This window comes from Stegodyphus dumicola, chromosome 7 (assembly GCF_044657685.1).
Source record: "Stegodyphus dumicola isolate Sdum_Otavi_A_Nest chromosome 7, ASM4465768v1".
NCBI lineage: Eukaryota > Metazoa > Arthropoda > Arachnida > Araneae > Eresidae > Stegodyphus > Stegodyphus dumicola.
The window spans coordinates 183,223,700-183,245,772 of record NC_140774.1 but is presented as its reverse complement, the minus strand read 5'-3'; positions in this window follow the sequence as shown (position 1 = coordinate 183,245,772).

Genomic DNA, 22,073 nt, shown 5'->3' with positions numbered 1-22,073 from the left:
TTTATGTAAAACGAATTTAATTATAATCAGCTAAATTTCCATACATGAAGTAGTTTTCGTTCTCAGTTATCAAGGATATACAAAAATCAGTTTCACGTAATGGTTTAAAATCACGTCATAGTTCACTAGTTTCTTTAAGATTCGTACTAGTATTGGGGATAATAATTAAATTATAATCATATTTCTAAATGCTAACAATAACAGACAACGAATAATACTTTTAAATGCAGCAAAAAGGCTTCAAAATTAGGAAAGTTGATAGATCACGTAAGAAATGTGAAGAAAATTCAAATTTAAAAACGTGTATAGGCAAATATCCAAAGATCGTTTGCTTCTGCAGTACGCAATCAGTTTCTAAATAAAATGCACATACACATTTTTAAAGCCAAAATATTTATTTTCTTATTAAATAACCTTAAACTAAGTCCCAGTTAATTCCGAACACTTGAACCATATCTGTTTGAATGACGGTAAAGAAATATATACCCTGCATAGGCATTAGGTATTTTTTGGAAGCAGGAGAATTGAGAAACAGACAACGCCTTCGAGGGAATCGAACCTCGGACCTCTGGAATACGCGCCAAATGTGCAGACCACTACACTACGAAGGCACGCTAAGAAGGCGGGAGAAATATCTTATAACCCTTAATTCTTTTTATCTGAGAAACTTTGAGTTTTTAGACTGGAATTTGTACATTATTATTATGTATGTGCTTAAAGTTATTTCTAAGATAATAAGATTGAAAATGCATTCTCTTTGTTAACGAATTTAAAGGTTTAATCGACATTTAGCAAACGATAAAGCCTAACAGAATAATTATTTTTTGAAAACGGTAATGAAAAGGCAGAGTAATAGAATATAAAACAAGAATTTTATACGTATGCATATTTTTCAAAATATGCCAAACTCGAAAGTATCAACAATATGCAAGGATTTCGCCTGTAACTAAGTGTAACTGTTACTAATCCTTGAATAGACGTGGGCCGGAAGTTGTAAGCTGAAAATAAGAAGCCGTAGGAAAGTGGCTTAAACTAAACATTAACTGTTAAACTTTACAGAATTAAAAACTGTTAAAAAATTTTTACAATTAAAATTAGAATTTCAATTAATTAAAATTAGACAGACTTCTTGGTGTACAAAACTTTTGGCTCCACTCGGCAAAAAGAAACTGAAGTTGGTTCAGAAGCTGACTTAATTCACTATGTTACTAAGTTTAAAATGTAAGCAAATGGCGGCGTTTTTAGGCTTAGTGGAACTTAAACAACTTTTAAATTGATGATAATTCTACAACTATTGCATGCAAATTAATTAAAGGCATAAAAACGTTAACCAAAACATAAGAACAATATAATTCAATCACTTTCAGAGCAAAAAATGCGCAATTTACCAAAATATAAGAATAAAAAATGACCTCTTTGAGCCTAGTAACACAGTGGTTATATATATAGATATATTTATATGCACCTTTGTTGTGACCAATTGCAACTAAAAAGAGAGGAACATATGTACATGCTATAGCAGTCCCATATATGAAATTTCAACGTTCTGAGACTACTCGTTTTTGAGTTATGCGAGATACATACATACATACGTATATACATACGTATATACATACATACAGGCGTCACGAAAAAAGCTTTTATGAATACATTTTAAATAAATTTCACAATCCGTTGCGCGAAAATGAGTATTTTAGTCTGTTCCTATGTACAGATGTCAAAACCATCGTTCAAATGGAATCGGGAGCGATCAAAATGGATATTTTCGTTGGAATACAATACTCAAAATGTTTCGCGATTACAATACTTCCTTTTCTTCGTACAATGAATTAAAAATCAATCAGTCTTGGTTTTACTGTGAGTTAAATTATAAATGAAATGCAGCATTAAATTCTCAGTGCATTTTATTGTCAGTATTGAACAATTTCCAAATTAGTTTTCATTATGCCTCATTGGGAAGTAAAGTGTAAATCTTAAAATTACTCAAGTATGCCTCAAGTAAAAAAGTACGACATTTTGTTGTACATTTTGTTGAAGTTGTTTTTTTCCACTTATATCAGTCGTTTTATTCTCTTTTCTTTTCTATTTCATTCTAACCAGAATCCCTTAATTTCCTATTTGAAGAATAGTAATGAATTCTATCTATATATTCTTAATAGAGAATAAAATACTGTTGGTTCCTTTTGTAAGCCTTTTGCAGTTAATTAAGAAGATTATTATTTCAGTACATAATAATTCCAAATCAAAATGGTTAAAAACGCTGCAAAACTAAAATTTCTTGTGTTCGTCATGAAAAGTAATTAGTACGTAGCAGAATTTTTATCAGAATTTTTCTGAACGCATGTATAAAAGGAATCTGGTAGGCTTCACTTGCTTGGCAAAAAAGAGTCAATTTCGTTTCCTATTTCGAGCGTTCATTAGTAAATGGACGATATTTTCTAACATTAATTTCTTTCTATCTAACATACGAGTAAATAATCTTCACTTGCATGTTTTGAATTAAAAATGCCAGTAATAACTTTTTTATGAAGAATTTAAAATTTTAAAAGACTTCGAATGAAATGTTTAATGAGTAAAAATTCAGACTTGGCAATAGAAAGACCGTTAAAAAGAAGGAAAAACTATGCAAGAAGTTAATTATAACCTTCCATTATTTCAAATGAATTTCAAAGGTTTTTTTTTTTTTTTTTTTTTTTAAAATTTTATTTCGATAAGTAACTGCTGCTTCTACTTTGGATGTAAATGAAGAATTTCGACATCATTTCTCCATAAAAGAAATTTTAAAAAGAACATTTCTAATTCCAGAAATTGCACCAGCTCTTTTAACGGAGTAAATATATTGTTTAAAATTAATGTAACAATCATAATATCACACTGTAAGCATGTAGGTTAAGTTAGTTATTTACGGCAAAGCTTCGAGGGCTATCTGCCTAAGGGAAGGGATGCCTTCGTGGAGGTCTTTCTAAGGGAAACTGGTTCGTATACACGTTACATATTGGAAAAACCACGAAAACACCCATGCAGCCAGCGCGTTCGCGGAATTCGAACCTCGGACCGAACTACCATTTTACCGCTCTGCCGCTGGTGGGCCCTGTTAGCATGTAAGCATAAGACATAGGCTACAAACCACGCTTTGTTTAAATTAAGCATGTGTAGTATTTTTTATCGATATACACCTCTAAATTTAAAATCAAAGAAATAAAGTTTTAAAGTTATTAAATCACATACTGACATGAAATTCCAAACACCTACCAGTACATGATTTAATAACGCACACCTTCCCGATTCTATTTTCAACTAATTTATTTATCTATCTATTCATGTATGTATTTCCCATAATTCATTATATCTGAATTTTTATAACCAATGTAACTATTTATTTGGTCATTAACAGCCTAACTAGAATATTGTAATTTTATCCATAAAAACTACAATAGATATTACAGATATTCGGTATCTGTATTAAGTTCATGAGGAGGTTCTGACCCCCAGATACGAATATTATGGGTATTTTCCTTTCCAATCAGATGAAACTTTACTTCATCACTGAACATCACACGCTGGATCAAGAAAGTCGTCTTTCCGCTCAAACACCTCACTTGCAAAGTTAAAACGTACACAACAGTCATATGGCTTTAAAGCACGTACCTACTGTAACCGCATAAGGTATTTCTCTCACCTTCTTAGCATGCCTTCGTGGTGTAGTGGTCAGCACGTATTCCAGAGGTCCGTGGTTTGAGTCTCGAATGGCAGGAATGGAGAAGAATGCCATTAAGTGGTAACAGTCGATTTAACTCTCGAACAGATCTCCAAAAATGTCAGGGTTCTAATAGTCAAGAGTCATTGAAGTACCTTCTTTAGACACGGCATCAGCCGTTTCTTTACCACTGAGGCTAATACGTGAAGGGACTCATTGCAGATGTACATCATCACGGGAAGGGAGTTGTTGCAGTAAAGTCAAAATACAGAATGCAGTCAAGTTAGTTGCTTCAACTTGGTGAGGGAATTACAATGGATGAAATGGGCGAAGTACGTCTGAAGATTCTCCTGGTAGGGTTACACTAAGCGTGAAGGCCATTCTTCTTAGCCCAGCTGAAACTAATAGGCGAAGTTGGAGCGATGTCAGCCTTCAACGTTCTGGTGCTCCCCGTCTCTTGACGAACAGAAGCTGTACCACCCTGCTTTTTGGATAAAGCAGACGACCAGTACAAATGATATTGCATCACTCGAGCAAGTTACCAAGGGGTGCGTTCGGAGCTCAGAAAGTGGGCCTAGTCCAAAAAATAAGCCAGAGTCTCCACCTGAAAGAACACTAAGAACTCTTCAAAGCAATATCAATGGCTTATCGGCAAAACAAAAGTAGTTTGGGAAGCTTAATGTATAAGTTTTAAACTAAGTTAATAAAAATCTTTTGAACATTTTCATCGAAATTGACGATTAGTACCTAGTCGGATACCATAAGGACATACTGTAAATGGCGCATATAGAATGCTTTAAAATACTTGGAAGTAAAAGCCAATTACTGCACTTTTCCGTTGCTACAAAATAAAAAATCTGATGTGTACACCACATGACTTCCTTGTAGAGAATATCAAATTATACCCATTTTTTCTTGCATTTCATTTAAACTTATTGGATTGAATTAAATCTACTTCCCCGACAGCGCATAAGCCACAATAGAATAAATGCATTCTTTAAAATTCACTTTGTTTACCATAGCGACACTCTGGCGCTAGGTTTACTTAACAGTATTATATTTCGTTCATATTATACCTCAGAATGCACAAAATTTATATCATATAAAGAATTATCTAACCGTTGCCACATGTTCTATTCAAATACTATAATAAAGCTAGAACGATGTATAAAAGAAATTAAGAAAACAAAACAAAAAAAAAAATTTTCACAAACGATTGAGTATTTCTCATTCAATTAATTCAGTTCTCACTTCGCGACAAGGCAAAAATACATAAAAACATAAAATATCTGTATTATAAATTACGAAGTACATCTTAAATACTTATCTCCTTGAAAAAATTCTAGAAAGGATTAAGCATGATTTAATTCACAATAATAAATGAAGGCGTTATCTTTGTTGTTGCGAAGCTAAGTTTCTCTAGATTGGTAACAAATCCACTATTCTGCTGTTTCAAATGTAAGCAACGCCATCAAAAAAAAATTATTAGGCTTAGCGGCACCTAAACAACTTTAAATTTGATGATAATTCTAAAACTATTGCATACAGATTTACTAAAGGCATAGAAACCTTAACCGGAAGATAAGAGCAACATAATTCAATCATTTTTAAAGCAAAAAATGTACAATTTACAAACATATAAGAGTAAAGAAACTGAGATCACTGAGCCGGGAAACAGAGGGGATATATATATAAATATATTTTTCTACGTTTGGTGCGGCCGATTGCAACCAAAATACGAGGTGCACATCTACACGTTATAGCAGTCCTATATTTTTTTTTTGCCAAGCATCTCTCATAAGGTACTCATCCCAGAATAACAGGACCAAGTCTAATCACCTAGACGGCATGAGAGGATCACAAGTTTAAAAATTTGAAAGGAATCGGACGAGTGGTTCATTTTCTACAACATTTGTCGAATTTTTTTTTTTTTTTACTTAGTCGTCGGGGCGATTACAGCATTAGTGATCTGCAAATTTGCATACCCTCAACAGTGTGTGTAAATAATCCAGCAGTGACAAACAGGTCATTTAGTTAGTGTGTGCTATTTAATCACTAGTAGCAGAGTGTGCGATAGCTATTCAGGTACCAATTAATCAGCGGCAATGTGTGTGATAATCATCAGCAGTGTGAATGGTAATTTTTAATAGTGTCAAGTTTCCTTTTTCAGTTAATGAAAGTGTTCAATTTGTGCATAGTGTCTCTGCATTTTGCTTTTGCAAAGTGTGCATTACGTGATTTTGTGCTTGTGAATCTCAACCTAATTGGATTACTAAAGTCACAGATGAAACGCATATAAAAACTGGCTGCTAAGTATACTTATGTTTGGATTACACACATGTTCTTCTCTATTGAAGTTGACGAAGCATGGTAGGACATTAATGTCTTTTAGCTGCTTTTTATTATTATTATTATTATTTTTATTTTATAGTTGCTTTAATATATTAACTGAATTAATCATATGTCCCGTAGTTTCTTTTTGTGTTCTATCCATCAGTATATAATCATATTCATGCTGTTAGTGTTTAGAGTTTTAATTGTATATTAAAGCACACTGTATTATCATTTAATAGTTTTTACCCCTTTTTTTATATAATTTTTAAATATTTCTTTATTAATATTTATCCTTATCTGTCACCAGTAAAGTATTTACACTGCATTTTACCCTTATTTGTTTGGTTATTAGTTGTTAAAGCTTATGTTAATCATGCACAAGTGACCTAACATTTTATAACAGTAACTCAATTCTTATCCTATAATTGATTGTATTTCACATTCTCAGTCCGTGATAATTTTGTTATTTGTTTGTTATTGTGTTTAGTTAATGGGATTTCCAAGTGTTTAGTTCTTAAGTTTACTTACGTAAAGGAGTCTAGGTTCTTTACGGTCTAGATTCTGTACCTTACTGAGAGGATTTTCTTAGTGCAAATGTGTTAAAGCTCACTTGACAATTCTATAACTGTAAATGCATATTTTAGTTTTCGGCACACAGCGCAAGCACACTACTTAGCTTCTCACTTCAACGTGAATTCTGCCCTTTCACAGTGTGCGTACATTAACGGTAAATGTATTATTATTATTATAATTATAGTTCACACATTGTGTTTGATATTATAATTGATCTGTATCCTTTTATTTACATTTAAGTAACTTATCTATATTATTTGTATCATTTATTTGTATTGCTTTACTTGGAATTCATTTATGTGTATGTATCTGTTAGCTACATCAAAATCATAACTTTTTATTGTTATTAGGATATAAGAATTATCTGTATCACTATTGTCTTTAAAATAGTTAGTAACACTGAGCATGGTCCAGTTTCATTCCATTCTTACACCAGTGTTCTCAGAATGACTCTAATAATAGTGCTGCCAGTACTAAGCACTCAGCATACCTGTTATGATCTCAGTCCTCTCAATCCTATTTTACATTAGTGATATTAAATGATTTATAGTTTCACGTTAAAAGCACAGTACTTTTGAGTTCCCTCACAGCATTAATGCACGTTATTTAGCATGGCATCCATCGTAGCGTCCCCTGCCAACTCCGCTTCCTCAGCAGGAACCTGCCTCTCGACTGCTACCTCACAGGTCTCCGCTATTGTACAAGAAACTGACTCCGACTCCTCTAGTAGGGAAGTTATATTTAATAAGCACTGTGATAAGATCTTAGCGTTGCTGACGGCCAAAACACATCGAAAAAATTTAATAAGGCAGATACTACCATACTGCGAAATAGCCTCAGCAAACTAAGGAGCTTACTAACAGAGCAAGAGCTTACGATAGCAAGACTAGAAGGGCAATTAGAGGAGACCAGATCAAGTGTCACTCTAAAGTGCACTCACCAGAACACGGTACATTCAAAAGACGAGAATAATCAAGTTCCTGAAGAGGAGGACGAAGCTAACTTGTCACTTTATACAGAAGTAGTTAAAAGAGGTAGAAGAAAAGGAATAAAAGGTAAATCCACAGCAGACAACTGTCAGAACGATTTTCATAGAAAAGCAGAGCCTGTACTGCTGGTGAAAGGTAAGGACGAAGATAGAACACCGGACAGTATTAGGGCACAGCTCATTGATACCATTAAGCCTCAGAAACTGGGAATCTCGATAACACTTGTACGCCCTACCAGATCAAAGGAATTGTTAATTCGTTGCAGAGAGAAAGCACATCTCCAAAGGCTCCAGAGCGCCATCCTGAATTCCACTAGTCTTAGAGAGTCTCTCAGTGTTAGAATTCGCAAACCGATAAGGAAATCACTTATAGTCTTTGGAGTGCCGCAGGACACCACGGCTGAGGAGGTAACTACAGCATTTGAGCAGCTTATTCCTCAAGAGTCCCGAGATATTGCTTTCCCTAGAAGACCTCTGCCCAGAACAGACGGTTACAGTAACTGGTTGGTAGAAATCGCCTCGGAACATTTTGTCAGAATTCTGAACTGCAAGAGGATATTCATAGGCCTTAATTCTTGCTCTTTCAAAGAATACTTCCAGGTTCAGCGCTGTTATAACTGCCAAGAATTTGGGCACTTGGGAAGAAACTGCAAGTCAACTCCAAATTGTGCAAGGTGCAGCAAAGGACATCTCACAAAAGAGTGTACAACAGACACAGAAAGTTGTGTTAACTGTCAAAATTCTAACCAGGCAAAAGGAACTTCTCACGACTTCCATCACCCAGCCAACTTTTCGAAATGTCCTTGTTACCGAGAAGAATTGGAACGTCTCAGCTTGAACAGAACCCTCCCAATGTAAATTCGCATAGTTTGACTCAAGAATTAAGTAAAATAAGCTTTTTACAATGCAATCTCCAAAGAGCACGCGCCGCGACACTCAATGTGGCACAGATATTAACAAAGTCTTCAATCTCCATTTCTCTACTACAAGAACCGTACACCTCGAATGGCGTCATTCCGGGTTTACCATCAACGCACATTGTTTTTCTCTCCAAATCTAACTTGGCGGCAACAGTCTACAATGGACCTATGGCTCCGTTGTTGATAGATCAGACAGAGAATACGGTAACAATCATGCTGGAGGACAAAAATAATAAGTACGTAGTAACTAATGCTTATTTCCCCCCAGTCTCCCAATAGAGGGGCTGTTACAGGAAATAGACCCAGCAATCTTGAGGCTCACAAAATACTCTATCGTGGCTGGGGACTTCAATGCAACCAGTCCACTGTGGGGAGCTGACAGAGAGGATAATAGAGCACGAGCTGTCATAGAATTTGCCACAGCGCACAGGCTTACAGTTGTAAACACACTGGATTCCCCTCCTACCTTTAGAACATCTAGAGCAGTAGGTTGGCCAGATGTAACTTTAGCATCCTCCCCAATTGTACAGTATATGAACAACTGGGTTGTTTCTGACCTCCCTTCTTTTAGTGACCATCAGATAATCCAGTATGAACTGGTAAATTCAGTGTCTTTCGAAACAAAACAAAGATTTAAGACTTGCTTTGGGGGACACAAGAAATTTCTAGAAAAGCTCAGGCCGTATGTCGTAATTAACCAAGAAAATTTAAATAATTGTACCACACCAGTCCAACTAGATGAGACGTATGATACTCTAGTAAAGAATATCACTCAGGCAGCAAGTGCTTCCTACAAAAGGAAAGCCATTCAAGTTGACAAACCATTGTCCTGGTGGAATCCCAGTCTCAAAGCTCATAGAAGCAAAGTACGGGCCTTGAGGAGTCTGGCACAGGCAGAACAAGAAGAAGAAGTAAGATCCGTAAAAATGTTAAAGTACAGGAAAGAACGTGCTCTCTACAAAAAGCGCATACAGAAAGCGAAAACTGAATCTTGGAAAAAACATTGTTCCAACCTAAAAGAGACTTATGGCCCAGTGCAAAAAATCGCAACAGATAGAGTCTTTCGCCCAACTCAGCTGGTCGCAAAACTGGCACCAAGAGCCTCTAGCATATCAGATGTCCTCCTGTCAGTGCTCACCACTATCTTTCCCAAGGATGATGTAAGGGATGACTTTGATGAGCATGGGCAAACAAGATATAACTTTCGAAACTTTCTTTGGACCAGCAAAAAGCATGACCATCAGCTCCCTTCCATTCAAGAAATTACTAGAATAGTCAAAGGCCTCGTAAACAAGAAAGCTCCGGGACCGGATGGCATCGATAATATTATGATCAAATATATTCATCATGAGTTCCCTCAACTTTTTCTTTCGTTATGTAGGGCTTGTTGGAAAATAGGACACTTTCCTAGAGCCATGAAGTGGGCAGAAGTAGCATTGTTCCACAAGCAAGGTAAAGATCCATCGGATCCGGGAGCATATAGACCAGTTAGTCTTCTCCCTTCCATTAGCAAGGTACTAGAGAAGGTCATCTTAGCGCGGCTCAACTACTTTCTTAAGATTAAAAATTACATCAACAAAAATCAGTTTGGTTTCTGTGAGGGGAAGTCTACGGAGGGGGCACTTAAGAACCTTCTGGAGAATATCGAAGCCAGCAGGAACAATGACAGATACACAATAGTAGTGGGAATGGATATTAAAGGGGCATTCGATTCGTTATGGTGGCCAGACGTAATTAAATGCCTGGATAATGCACAAATCCCTTTTGAAATTATCAAGCTCTTGCGAAGTTATCTGCAAGATAGAGGAGTACAGGTTACTACGAATAAAGGGGTTATCAATTACCAACTACAAAGAGGATGCCCCCGAGGTTCCTGCTTGGGACCCACGTTATGGAATTTGGTGGCTAACACAGCCTTTACTCTGTTTGATAATAATCCAAATGTGAATATACAAGCCTTCGCAGATGATTTTCTTCTAGTCATTACTAGCAGGAAAGACGTGGTACAAAAGGCGCAAAAGGCAGTCGACGACTTTGCAGCCTGGGCCAAGAGTCACAAACTGATCATCTCTGCAACGAAGACCCAATTGCTCTACATAGGTAGGAAAGGTATTCCTAAAAGAAACCCGTCCATTAAAATGAACGGTATACCGATCAAATGCGTGCCCAATCTGAAGTACTTGGGACTGACTTTTAATAATAAATTATCTTGGGTTCCACACCTGAAGGAGGTGAAACAGAAAATAAACAGCCTTACAAATAACATGCTCAAAACAGCAAGAATACAGTGGGGAACGCCAGCCAATATTCTGAGAAGTTGGTATCGTACTATATCCGAGAGGATTATCTTGTATGGTGCAGCAATTTGGGGGGAAAATATCTCCTCACATATGAGTAAACTATTGCTCACAATACAAAGAATGCAATTATTACTGATATGCAGAGGATACAGAACCACTTCTACAGCAGCACTTCAAGTACTTGCTGGTATACCACCATTAGACTTACAAGCAGAACGGGAATCCCTATTGGCAAGAGTGCTGAGACTGGATGAGAATGCAACATTATGGAATCAGAACTATTATCACACAGACTATGAAAAGCACAAACCAGTTCTTTTAGGGCACCCCGCAGACATAGACTTGTCCGATAGCATCCAACTTGTGTACGCATCTTCAAAAAAGAACAGCTTCAGCCTCTACACGGATGGATCCAAAACAGAGCGAGGCGCCGGTAGTGCATTTTGCGCTTTACAAGGGGAGACTATTATTAAAACATGGAAAAGAAGACTAGATATTAGAAATACAGTCTTTCAGACAGAGGTTGCAGCGCTAAAAGCAGCAATTAAATTTGCAGTTTATTCACTTAGATTCAGAGCAACAATCTTCAGTGACTCGGCCTCTAGCCTGGCAGCGATTAGAGGAAATAAAAGCAGGAGCTCTTATGTACAAGAGCTCAAAAAAATTCTTTTGCATTGCCCTTCCTCCTTACGTCCACACTTGGTCTGGGTCCCAGCTCATGTGGGCATCACAGGCAATGAAAAGGCAGATGAGCTTGCCAAATCGGCAGCAAATGATAAAAGCCTGAGAGAATATCCTGTGAAACTCCCAACCTCTTATCTCAAGAGAAGTACTCTTGAAAATTTATTATGCCAGTGGCAGGAAAGGTGGGACTCAGCACCCACGGGGAGAAGGACCTACTCTTTTTTTCCAAAAGAGGGAACTGTAGCAAAAGTCACGAACGGTGCACAGACCCACTTTTTTTCTGGACATGGACCATTCCCTACCTATTTAAAGAGGTTCCACTTAAGCGGAACAGAATTCTGTGAATGTGGAGAGGTAGGTGATCCAGATCACTATCTCTTCCATTGTGCATCCACCAAACCTTATCACCTGAGGAGACCAAGTGATTTATTTTGGCCACAATGGGCAGAAACAATCTGCAAGAATAGTATTGCTAAACGCAAATTGAATGAGGTATTAAAGTACTGTGCACAGAGTCATGCAGGCATAAACAGAGCGTAGTATTATCTTTGGGTACCTGCATCAATAATGAATAACAGTGTATGGTTTGATTAACATTGTATATTATTTCTTAATTTTGTAATTATATGGCTAACTAGTACAGTGTGAATTGTAACCAAGATATAGAGCCACTGTATTTACAGTAATTGTTCAGTATATCTGTATAAGTAGTAGTATGAGGTTATGCGACTTTAATGCTTATAAATTTTGTAAATTTTGTACATATATATAATAGAATCACAATGTATTGTACCCAATGTAAAATGCAATTCTAGCCGAGTTTGTACTTTTGTAGCTTATAGTACTAGAGTGTAAAGTTTTGTAGGCATTGTATTGTACTCGAAATTTTGCGATAGAAAAATTATCTAATATTATCGTATTATATTTATAACCAGGTTTACTATGTCTTGCATTTATATAGGATATTCTATGTCTTGCATTAATATATTCTTCTATGTCTTGCATTTATATATGATATTGTTACAATGTATAGTACTCAGTGTAAAATGTATTGTGGTCTAGTGTAAAACATTGAAATAGTATTGTAGTGTAAAGGAAGTATAGCAACATTGCCCATGTTAAAGTAGTGTAGTATAGTTAGCAGCGTAGTAGTTAAAATAGAACTTGAGTTAACAACCAGGCAGTTATAGATACTAAAAACATATGTAAAATAATGAGTGATTATGAAACCTAAGATTTTGAAATAATAAATGCTGTCGGATCAGCGAGTCATGATTAGACAGCATCTGCCAAGTGGAAACAAATACCGTAAGGCTTACTATAGTTAAGGGCGGCAGTCCACTTGAGCAGCGTTCAGCAGTTCTATATACAAAATTCCAACGTTCTGAGGCTAGTCATTTTTGAGTTATGCGAGATACGTACGTATATACGTTCGTACAGACGCCACAAAAAATCTCTTCAGAATCCATTTTAAAGCAGTTTATAATTTTTTTGAAGGAAAAAAGTCTTTTATTCTGTCCTTACGTACAGATATCACGCAAAAGCATCGTTAAATTGCATTCGATAGCGGTCAAAATGGATATTTTCGTTCAAATATGCTGCCTGAAACTTTTCGGGATTACAATATATCCTTTTTACTTCGTACAAGGAAGTAAAACGAATTTGAATCATGATCTGGACATCTTTAAAGTTATGAATGATATTCCACTGTTTCAAATAACTGCTCTTACGATTAATGTTAGGTGATTGCAACCAAATCTTATTACTGGCCAAAAACTTGGCAAACGCATCGTGAAGCGTAAATACTTATTCTTGCTAAAGGAATTTACGTTTTATTTTATCGAAACGAAATTCAAGATTCACTGGATAGTTTGGTACGACCGTTAATTTATCTTCGGGAATATAAATGAGAAAGCGGAATGCAAATTAGGAGCTGTACATATTCTTTCCCTCTTCCGATGGAATCGAAAATAATCTTATGTAGGCATTTCGCCTTTTCATGATTAATTCATTTCTCATAGCTGACAATTTTCGCGCCAGGGCTAATCTAGAGAGCTTGCTAATCAGCTGATTTACGTCAATCATTAAAATCCTTCGCATCTTCCATAAGATGCAATAAGTACCCTTGCATCCTTATTCCTTCTGATAGATGCTGAGAAACTTTCAGAAAATCGTAAGGCTACCATTGCTTAATCTTGGAACTGCAAAAGATGAATTTGTTGCGAGTGACTGAAAATGGTGAGCCCTTTCCATTTACACAATACGATTTATCATGGTCAATTCCACTTAGGCAAATGAATTTCTGCGCATTTGGTAAATGGATGCAATTCATTTGTGGGTTTTCAGCAAACAAATGTTTAATTAACATAGGTTACTTACCGAAATCAAATCTAATAATTCAGTGCAATGAACTTACTTCTTAAATTTCCTTGTTTCCGAGGTTTGTTCCTTCTTTAGACTTACATATACTTTCTTAATATTTTAATTATGATTAAAAAGGCACAGTAACATTAGTCCCATACAACTAGTTCTGTGTTATAATAGGCGAGTTTTAATAAATCCGATGTACATATAGTTATGAATTTTGTATAATGCAACACAAAACGTCTGAAGAGAATTAACCTCTACCGGAAGTTGAGGTTACAGGGGCAAGTACATTTAATATTAATTAATTAAAATCCTTCACATCTTCCCCAAAGATGCAATAAGTATCCTTGCCTTCTTATTCCTTCTGATAGATGCTGAGAAACTTTCAGAAAATCTTAAGGCTACCATTGCTTAATCTTGGAACTGCAAAAGATGAATTTGTTGCGAGTGACTGAAAATGGTGAGCCCTTTCCATTTACACAATACGATTTATCATGGTCAATTCCACTTAGACAAATGAATTTATGCGCATTTGGTAAATGGATGCAATTCATTTGTGGGTTTTCAGCAAACAAATGTTTAATTAACATAGGTACTTACTGAAATCAAATCTAATAATTCAGTGCAATGAACTTACTTCTTAAATTTCCTTGTTTCCGAGGTTTGTTCCTTCTTTAGACTTACATATACTTTCTTAATATTTTAATTATGATCATAAAGGCACAGTAACATTAGTCCCATATAGATAATTCTGTGTTATAATAGGTGAGTTTTAATAAATCCGGTATACATATAGTTATGAATTTTGTATAATGCAACACAAAACGTCTGAAGAGAATTAACCTCTACCGGAAGTTGAGGCTACAGGGGCAAGTTCATTTAATATCGAGGTAAATGTCTATCTGGCTAATCTGGTGAGACATCGCCAAGCTGGCGATAGTTTTGACGACTAATCGCCAAATTAGATTTTTTACAGAGGTCAAATCTAGTTAATTCTGATGCTTTTTAACATTATAGGTACGGGACAGATGGATCCTGCATAAATATTTCCTGGGCATTTGCAATTAATCTCTTGCTGTTGTCGTTGTGACTTATCTCACTTTTATGACAGTTACATCAGAGCATCCACGAAATTCACTGCGGCCAGGAGTGCAAGATCGTCTTGAGCACCATACAGGTAGGTGACTGTACGACTTCTCTGGTCGGCCCCCAATTCTGAAAAAGAGCACCTCGGAGAGATATGTCAAGGGTATCCCACCCCTCTTCCCCCTACTACCAACCAACCTCTCGAGAGGACTTTCGGCTTGCTGCATACTTAGTTTGCCTCCATCTTACACATGTAACTCGCATTATAAAGCACGCTTTATTGAACAGTATTATATTGAGAATCACCACTATTTTGAATTTCTAACGAAATCCCTTACGTTAAAGAAAGATAGCTTTATGGATCTTGTTTATGACACGAAACGTCCACAGCGTGTCATTTTAACACACACGACTCAACACTAGTATTATTGTGCCACGTGTGTACAAACACATGTGTTTGATATCATTTGCGCCTAAGCTTTCTTTTCAGGTGAGCCAAATTATTAAATTACATTTAAATTATTCTAAAGTAAAGAATATATATATTTATGGTATAGGCTTGTAGGATTATTATTAACCGGTTAGTTATAATTTCAGCCAGTTTCATTTGGCATTCATTTTTAATCCTAAAAGAGGTTAATTTTAGAAAAAGCAGTTATATATTACGCTAAAATGACACTCGGAAGGAAGACTATCAGAACTGTATGACATAACATTCCCGCAGTCAGAACATCGTTTTGAGGGAATTTATAAAATTTAAGGTACTTTTCCCGTTTCGTCGGCGCAAATCTCGCCAAGCAGACTTTGTCGGCGACAGCATACACTATACAGATAAAAAGTGTTAACAAATTTAGTTCTAAGAATATTTTATTTTGAAGGTATAGACATTTTAATATGGTTTAAAATTTTGTAAAAAGCCAATAAATAAAGACAATACATTTGTAAAAAGACATTAATTTAAGAATTTACTATGCTTTCATGGTTCAACATCCTGATGGGCCGGTTCGTATCACGTGACCCCAAGTGATCTCATCTCACGTAAACTGCGCTACAAAAATCTAATTCTCTCAGTAATTATCTACATTGATTGCAAGTTAAATCTTAATTTGCAATAATAGTTTAAACGCAAGAATTATTTCAATTCGTACGAATAGTTTACTCAGAAATTATGTAAAACCGCAGTGCTTTACTTCGCTAGTGCATTCTCGTTAGACTGGATGAATTTAACTCTTGACTTTGCCTTTTCTATATTTTCGCCTTCGGGTGAGCGGTGTGATTGCATCCTAATTAACTTAATTACTGCGAATGATCTTAGGCCATAAAATTTAACAATCTTGTAAAAATTGTATGTAATTGTATGCCAGTATTGAAGGAAACAATCAATCTGATAAGAAATGGCTGCGACTTGTTTTGAAAATGAAGCTTAAAAGGTTACCAGCGAAGATATTCCGTTTTGCATCAGTTATACCATTATTGGCGGCTTTATCGTTTACGCCAGCAAAACGGAAAAGTACCAAATTTAATTATATTACACAAAAGTGTTTGAATTAGAAGTGCGAATTTAAGACTTCGACTAAAATATTTATACTCGCTTATGTAAACGGCGCCTTTTATAAATTTGCATTAAAAATTATATAAATATCAATATGCGTATTCTTATCTAAAATTCGTGTAATACTGACTACAGGAAGATTGTTTTCCTTTTGTTGTGTGATTAACTAATAGAAAAATAAAGAACCATGTCTGTGTATGATTTAAGTATAAACAGCATGTATGAATTAAAAGTATTGTTACATGCGTACGGGTTCGTAATGTATGGATTACACACAGAACCGATGATACCTTGATAAAATTTATTTTACCAAAAGAAACACTTAGCTGTTGTGGAACTTTCCGCAGATGTACTCGTTCAGTTCTTCTCAGTATCACAGAGCAATCAGTAGCTAAACTTCAAAGTACTAAGAACGTTAAACACAAGGCAATGCAAAGCGCATCTAAAAGGCGAAGCTTGCACGGAGATCTCTTTAATAATCCGAATTCAAGGCTGGACTATAAACAATTGATAGAAGATCCTTTTTTCACTTCTTTATAGCATTCATTTGGCAGCCAAAAAGTCTCTAGTACCTACCATTTTTAGAAAATCCAGGAAGACATATACGGTTAAAATTACATCTAAGGGGCGGATACGGTTACGGTTACATAAAATGATCAATTGAAAAATTCAATTACAGTACCAATTACAGTTATACAAGGACTGGACAAAAATGTCGCCAAATCGTCGCCGAGTTTGTCGATTTCTCGCCAAATTCGGCGACAAAAATGAATTGCCAAAGCCATCGCCTCTTAACAATATCTCGCTCATTTAAAGAGTAGCAATTTAGTGAGCAATAACTTTAATGTTTAATAGACTTGCTCCTGTTGAAGAGCTTCCTTTTTCAAGTATTTTATGTTATATTATACAAAGGATGCTATAATTTCACAGTATTATTTTGATTCACACAGATTGTTTATATATAAATTTTAATAAGAGGTCCATATGAAAACTCAAGCATCGCATGTGGCCACTAAAATGTATCACGTGAATAGAGTTGCTGTTATATATCTTAATTAATTAATTTCTTAATAACGGATTTATGACGAACATAATTTTCGTCCTTTATCTATTGTGTAATTTAATTACTAGCTGGATACATTACACTGTCGTTCAGGAAGGCATTTTACCATTAGGCAAATAGCTGTTGTTTTCTTTACCTTGCTAACAACTAAAAAAGAAAACAAAACAAAACAAAAAAAAAAAAAAATCTGAAATGCTTCAGATTTTAAATTACGTCCAAAGGGGCGTTTTTTAACATTTTGTGTGTTACCTTTCTTTATTAAATATCATGTTCCTCGCACTTAAACCATAAGATCCAGTGCAACAGCAATATCGCAAAATAGTTTTAAAACGAGCATATCTTTAGAATTTCCGATACAGAGACTCACGCGCTGGAGATAAAAATGTTTTTTCTGCACAACGTTGCCATTGCTCGCTTTGAAATCCTTGAGTTTGTTAATCAAAAATTCGTCAAAGTTTTAAAAAATAGGAAATCGATCATAAAACAAATTTCAAATTTCAAATTTGGTCTTCCACATGCTCATATTCGTTGGAGGATTACGTTATTCAAAATTCGATGACTCTATGTACCGTTATTTTATGACAATGCGAGAAATATACATACATTTACGCAGATTTTCATTATTTAATTTCTTCAAATATAATGCAGGACTCTAACATTTTATGGCAACAGTTTGAAAAGTGAACCGACATTTATCCGTCCGACGGAAAATGCCAAAACGAAACTAATAGTCCTTCGGGATTCAAATCCCTTTGGACTAATAAAGTGTCAGATATTAAAAATAAATAATTTACGATTAGTTAGTGTTCTGTCAACGGTGACTGGCCTGTAGTCTATAAGAATTTACTCTCCTTATTGAATTTATTGAAGATTAGCATTAAAATTTAACCTTTCTTATGAACTTCATGTTACCATTCCATATGTCTTTTATTGGGAAAGGACTGTTCCAGCACTCAGCAATACTATAGAATTTTAACAGCGCGAGCACGATCCAAGATCCTTACTTTTGTCTCGCAAAGAGAAATTTCTTCCTTTTCATAAACTCGATTACGATATAAAGCGTGGGTAACACTAAATTTCTCTCTCAATTGGAATTCGTGCAATTTTAACGACCTCGGTGCCAGGGATCTTATAGCCAAGGATTGGCTGGAAATGTCAAAACAAATGCTGCGCCGGTCACGTCCGAAAGTTAGGGAAATTTGTCCCTCGCCTCCGGGGAGGCATTCATTTTTGACGAATAAATCCCCCGCATTTATAAATCAGGAGTCGTGTGTAGCATTTATTTCCTATCTTCTGCTTCTCATTAATACAAAGGAAAGGCTTTAAAAGCTCAGTGATATTTCCAGAGTCGATTTATGTCTTTTGTTGATACGAGAAACAATTGGATGGCTTTAGGATTAAACCATATAAATACCTTGATTTATTTTGTTATGTTTAGAATCATCAGCTTGCTCTAAAAATACAATTTGTCTTGTAGCTTAATGGTCCAGCCTGTAAAAAAAATCACTTATAGTGATCCCTTGCTCTATAGTTGATGCCTATTTAATGCTGGAGTTATGCAGAACGCTCTATAAAAAAATCTGATGTGTACACTGCATGACTTCCTTCTACGGAATATTAAAGTATACGCATTGCTTCTTGCATTTCATTTAAACTTATTGGATTGAATTAAATCTACTTCGCCGACAGCGCATAAACCACAATAGAATAAATGCATTCTTCAAAATTCACTCTATTTGTTTACCATAGCGACAATCTGGCGCTAGATTCACTTAACAGTATTATATTTCGTTCATATTATAACTCATAATGCACAAAATTTATATCATTTAAATAATTAATTAATCGTTGCCACATACTCCATTCAAATAATATAATAAAGCTAGAACAATGTATAAAAGGAATTAAGAAAACAAAACAAAAAAGAAACAATTTTTCACAGACGATTGAGTATTTCTCATTCAGTTAATTCAGTTCTAACTTCGCGATAAGGCAAAAATACATAAAAACTCAAAATATATAAATTAAAAATGACGAAGTAAATGTTAAACACTTATTTCCTCGAAAAAATTCCAGAAAGGATTAAGCATGATTTAATTGGCAATCAAAAATGAAGGCGTTATCTTTGTTGTTGCGAAGCTAAGTTTCTCTAGATTGGCAACAAATGAACTAGTCTGTTGTTTCAAATGAAAACAAGCAATGGCCACCATCAAAAAAGGTATTAGGCTTAGCGGCACTTAAACAACTTTAACATTGTGGATAATTCTAAAAATATTGCATACAGATTTATTAAAGGCATAAAAACCTTAACCGGAAGAGAAGAACAGCATAATTCAATCATTTTTGAAGCAAAAATTGTACAATTTACAAACATATAAGAATAAAGAATGTGAGATACCTGAGCCGGGTAACAGACTGGATATATGAATAAATATATTTATATATATTTGGTGCGGCCAATTGCAACCAAAATACGAGGTGCCCATCTACATGTTATAGCAGTCCTATATACAAAATTTCAACGTTCTGAGGCTACTCGTTTTTGAGTTATGCGAGATCCGTACGTACGTTCGTACAGATGCCACAAAAATTCTCTTCAGAATTCCTTTCAAAGCAGTTTTATAATTTTTTTGAGGAAAAGAGTATTTTATTCTGTCCTTACGTACAGATATCAAGCAAAAACATCGTTAAATTGCATTCGATAGCGGTCAAAATGTATATTTTCGTTGAAATATGCTGCCTGAAACTTTTCGCGATTACAATACTTCCTTTTTACTTCCTGTAGGAAGTAAAAAATAAGCAACATCTCTGAAATTCCAGCTAAGTAATTAATTTCTATAATAGTCTACAGTCGATCGATATTTGTATTCATTATTTTAATAGACCATTAAATGTTGTATTTATTACGTACTATATAATCGTATAGTAAAATAAACTACAGAAAAGAAAATGTACAGAAAGAAAAAGAAAATGCATTTGTAAGTCTGCAGGGTATTTATCAATGTCAATGTTATTTATCAATGTCAATGTCAATTTTTGTAAGATTAATCGTCTGCCAAGCAGTATATTCAATTAATATCGTTTTACATAACAAAAGCAATCTATATGTTATATTTATTAGTAACAGTGCACATTAAAATGTTTTCTGCTCTAGATATGTATGCTTTTTCATGGTAACAAATGATAATGCCCATATCAGTTTCACATATTTATTAGCATACACTTAGTGCCTTAGATTTGTTTACGTTTCAAGGCTAAGCAGTCTGTCTGCGATTGTATTAAATCTCCAGATATATTTTGTGTATACTTGTGAATGAATATAAATATGTAAACAAATGAAATTCAGTGTGTAAGCAAATGCATGTCACATAAAATTAGGAAAGCGACAACTTTTTGTTTGGCATAAATTTAGACAAGAACGCAATCGATTTCGAAGGCAAACAAGTTCAGGTCCCTCTTCATCAGGAACAAAGAAATCTGAAAGACTAAATGCTTCTGTTGCAAGACTGTACGCTCTTTGCTTCTGATAAAGAGGGTCCTATACCAGCTTGGCCTCGAAATCGATTGATTCTTGACTAAATCTACGCCAAACGAAAGCTTTGTTAATTTTATGTTTCACATTGGCGTGTTTCTCTTATGTTTTGAAATGACTCTTATGTACAGTCCTGGAGTTCTAAGCAGAATTGTTTAATCTCGGTTGCATTTCTAAGTTAGTACACCATACGTAGCCAGTGACTCCGGCTTCAAGTGTATCTTATTTTATCCCAGGGGTCGACAAAAGCCAGATCACTGGCCGAATCGGCCCCATTGTATTAAAGAAAGATACAAAAGTAACATAGAGTTAGCACTGCAGAGATACTGGCAGAATCCTTCTCGGAGAACGAAAAAAATAACTCAGATAAAATTCAGAAAAATCAGAAAGTAATTAGGTCCAACAGACGTATGTAACCTACGTTATTCTTGGATCCTTAGCTATTGCGCTCCAGATCGAAATGAGCACCTTCTTTCATCAACAAGTATCTCTAAGAATTGATCTGGCAGTGCATTTAACTCCTTTAATACTTCTAATGTTCTTCGCAAATATTTTAAAGAACTCAAGATCGGCTGAGTTTAAAATCTGTGCCGATAGCTGGTTTGCATATATAAGTATTTCGCACTGGACACTGCAGGTATATATTAAACTGAACAAAAGCATTACTTTATTTGTTTTGTTCTGTAATGTGTAAAACTTGGCTCATTCGTTAATGTGGAATATTATTTCGATTTGCTTTGCAATGTGGGACACCAGTTTTGTAGTGTGCAACTCAAGTAGCAATCGTTCGGGAAATAAATTTGTGGATGATATTTTTGATATGCTATTCATGATGCCACCCAGAAAATTTTATCAAAGGAATTCAAGATTAAAAAAAGAAAAATGGCAACAATAACAGCATATACAATATTTGGTCATTCCCAAAATTGTGGGTTTAATGATAAATATAAACGAAGCATTACATACACATAAAAAGC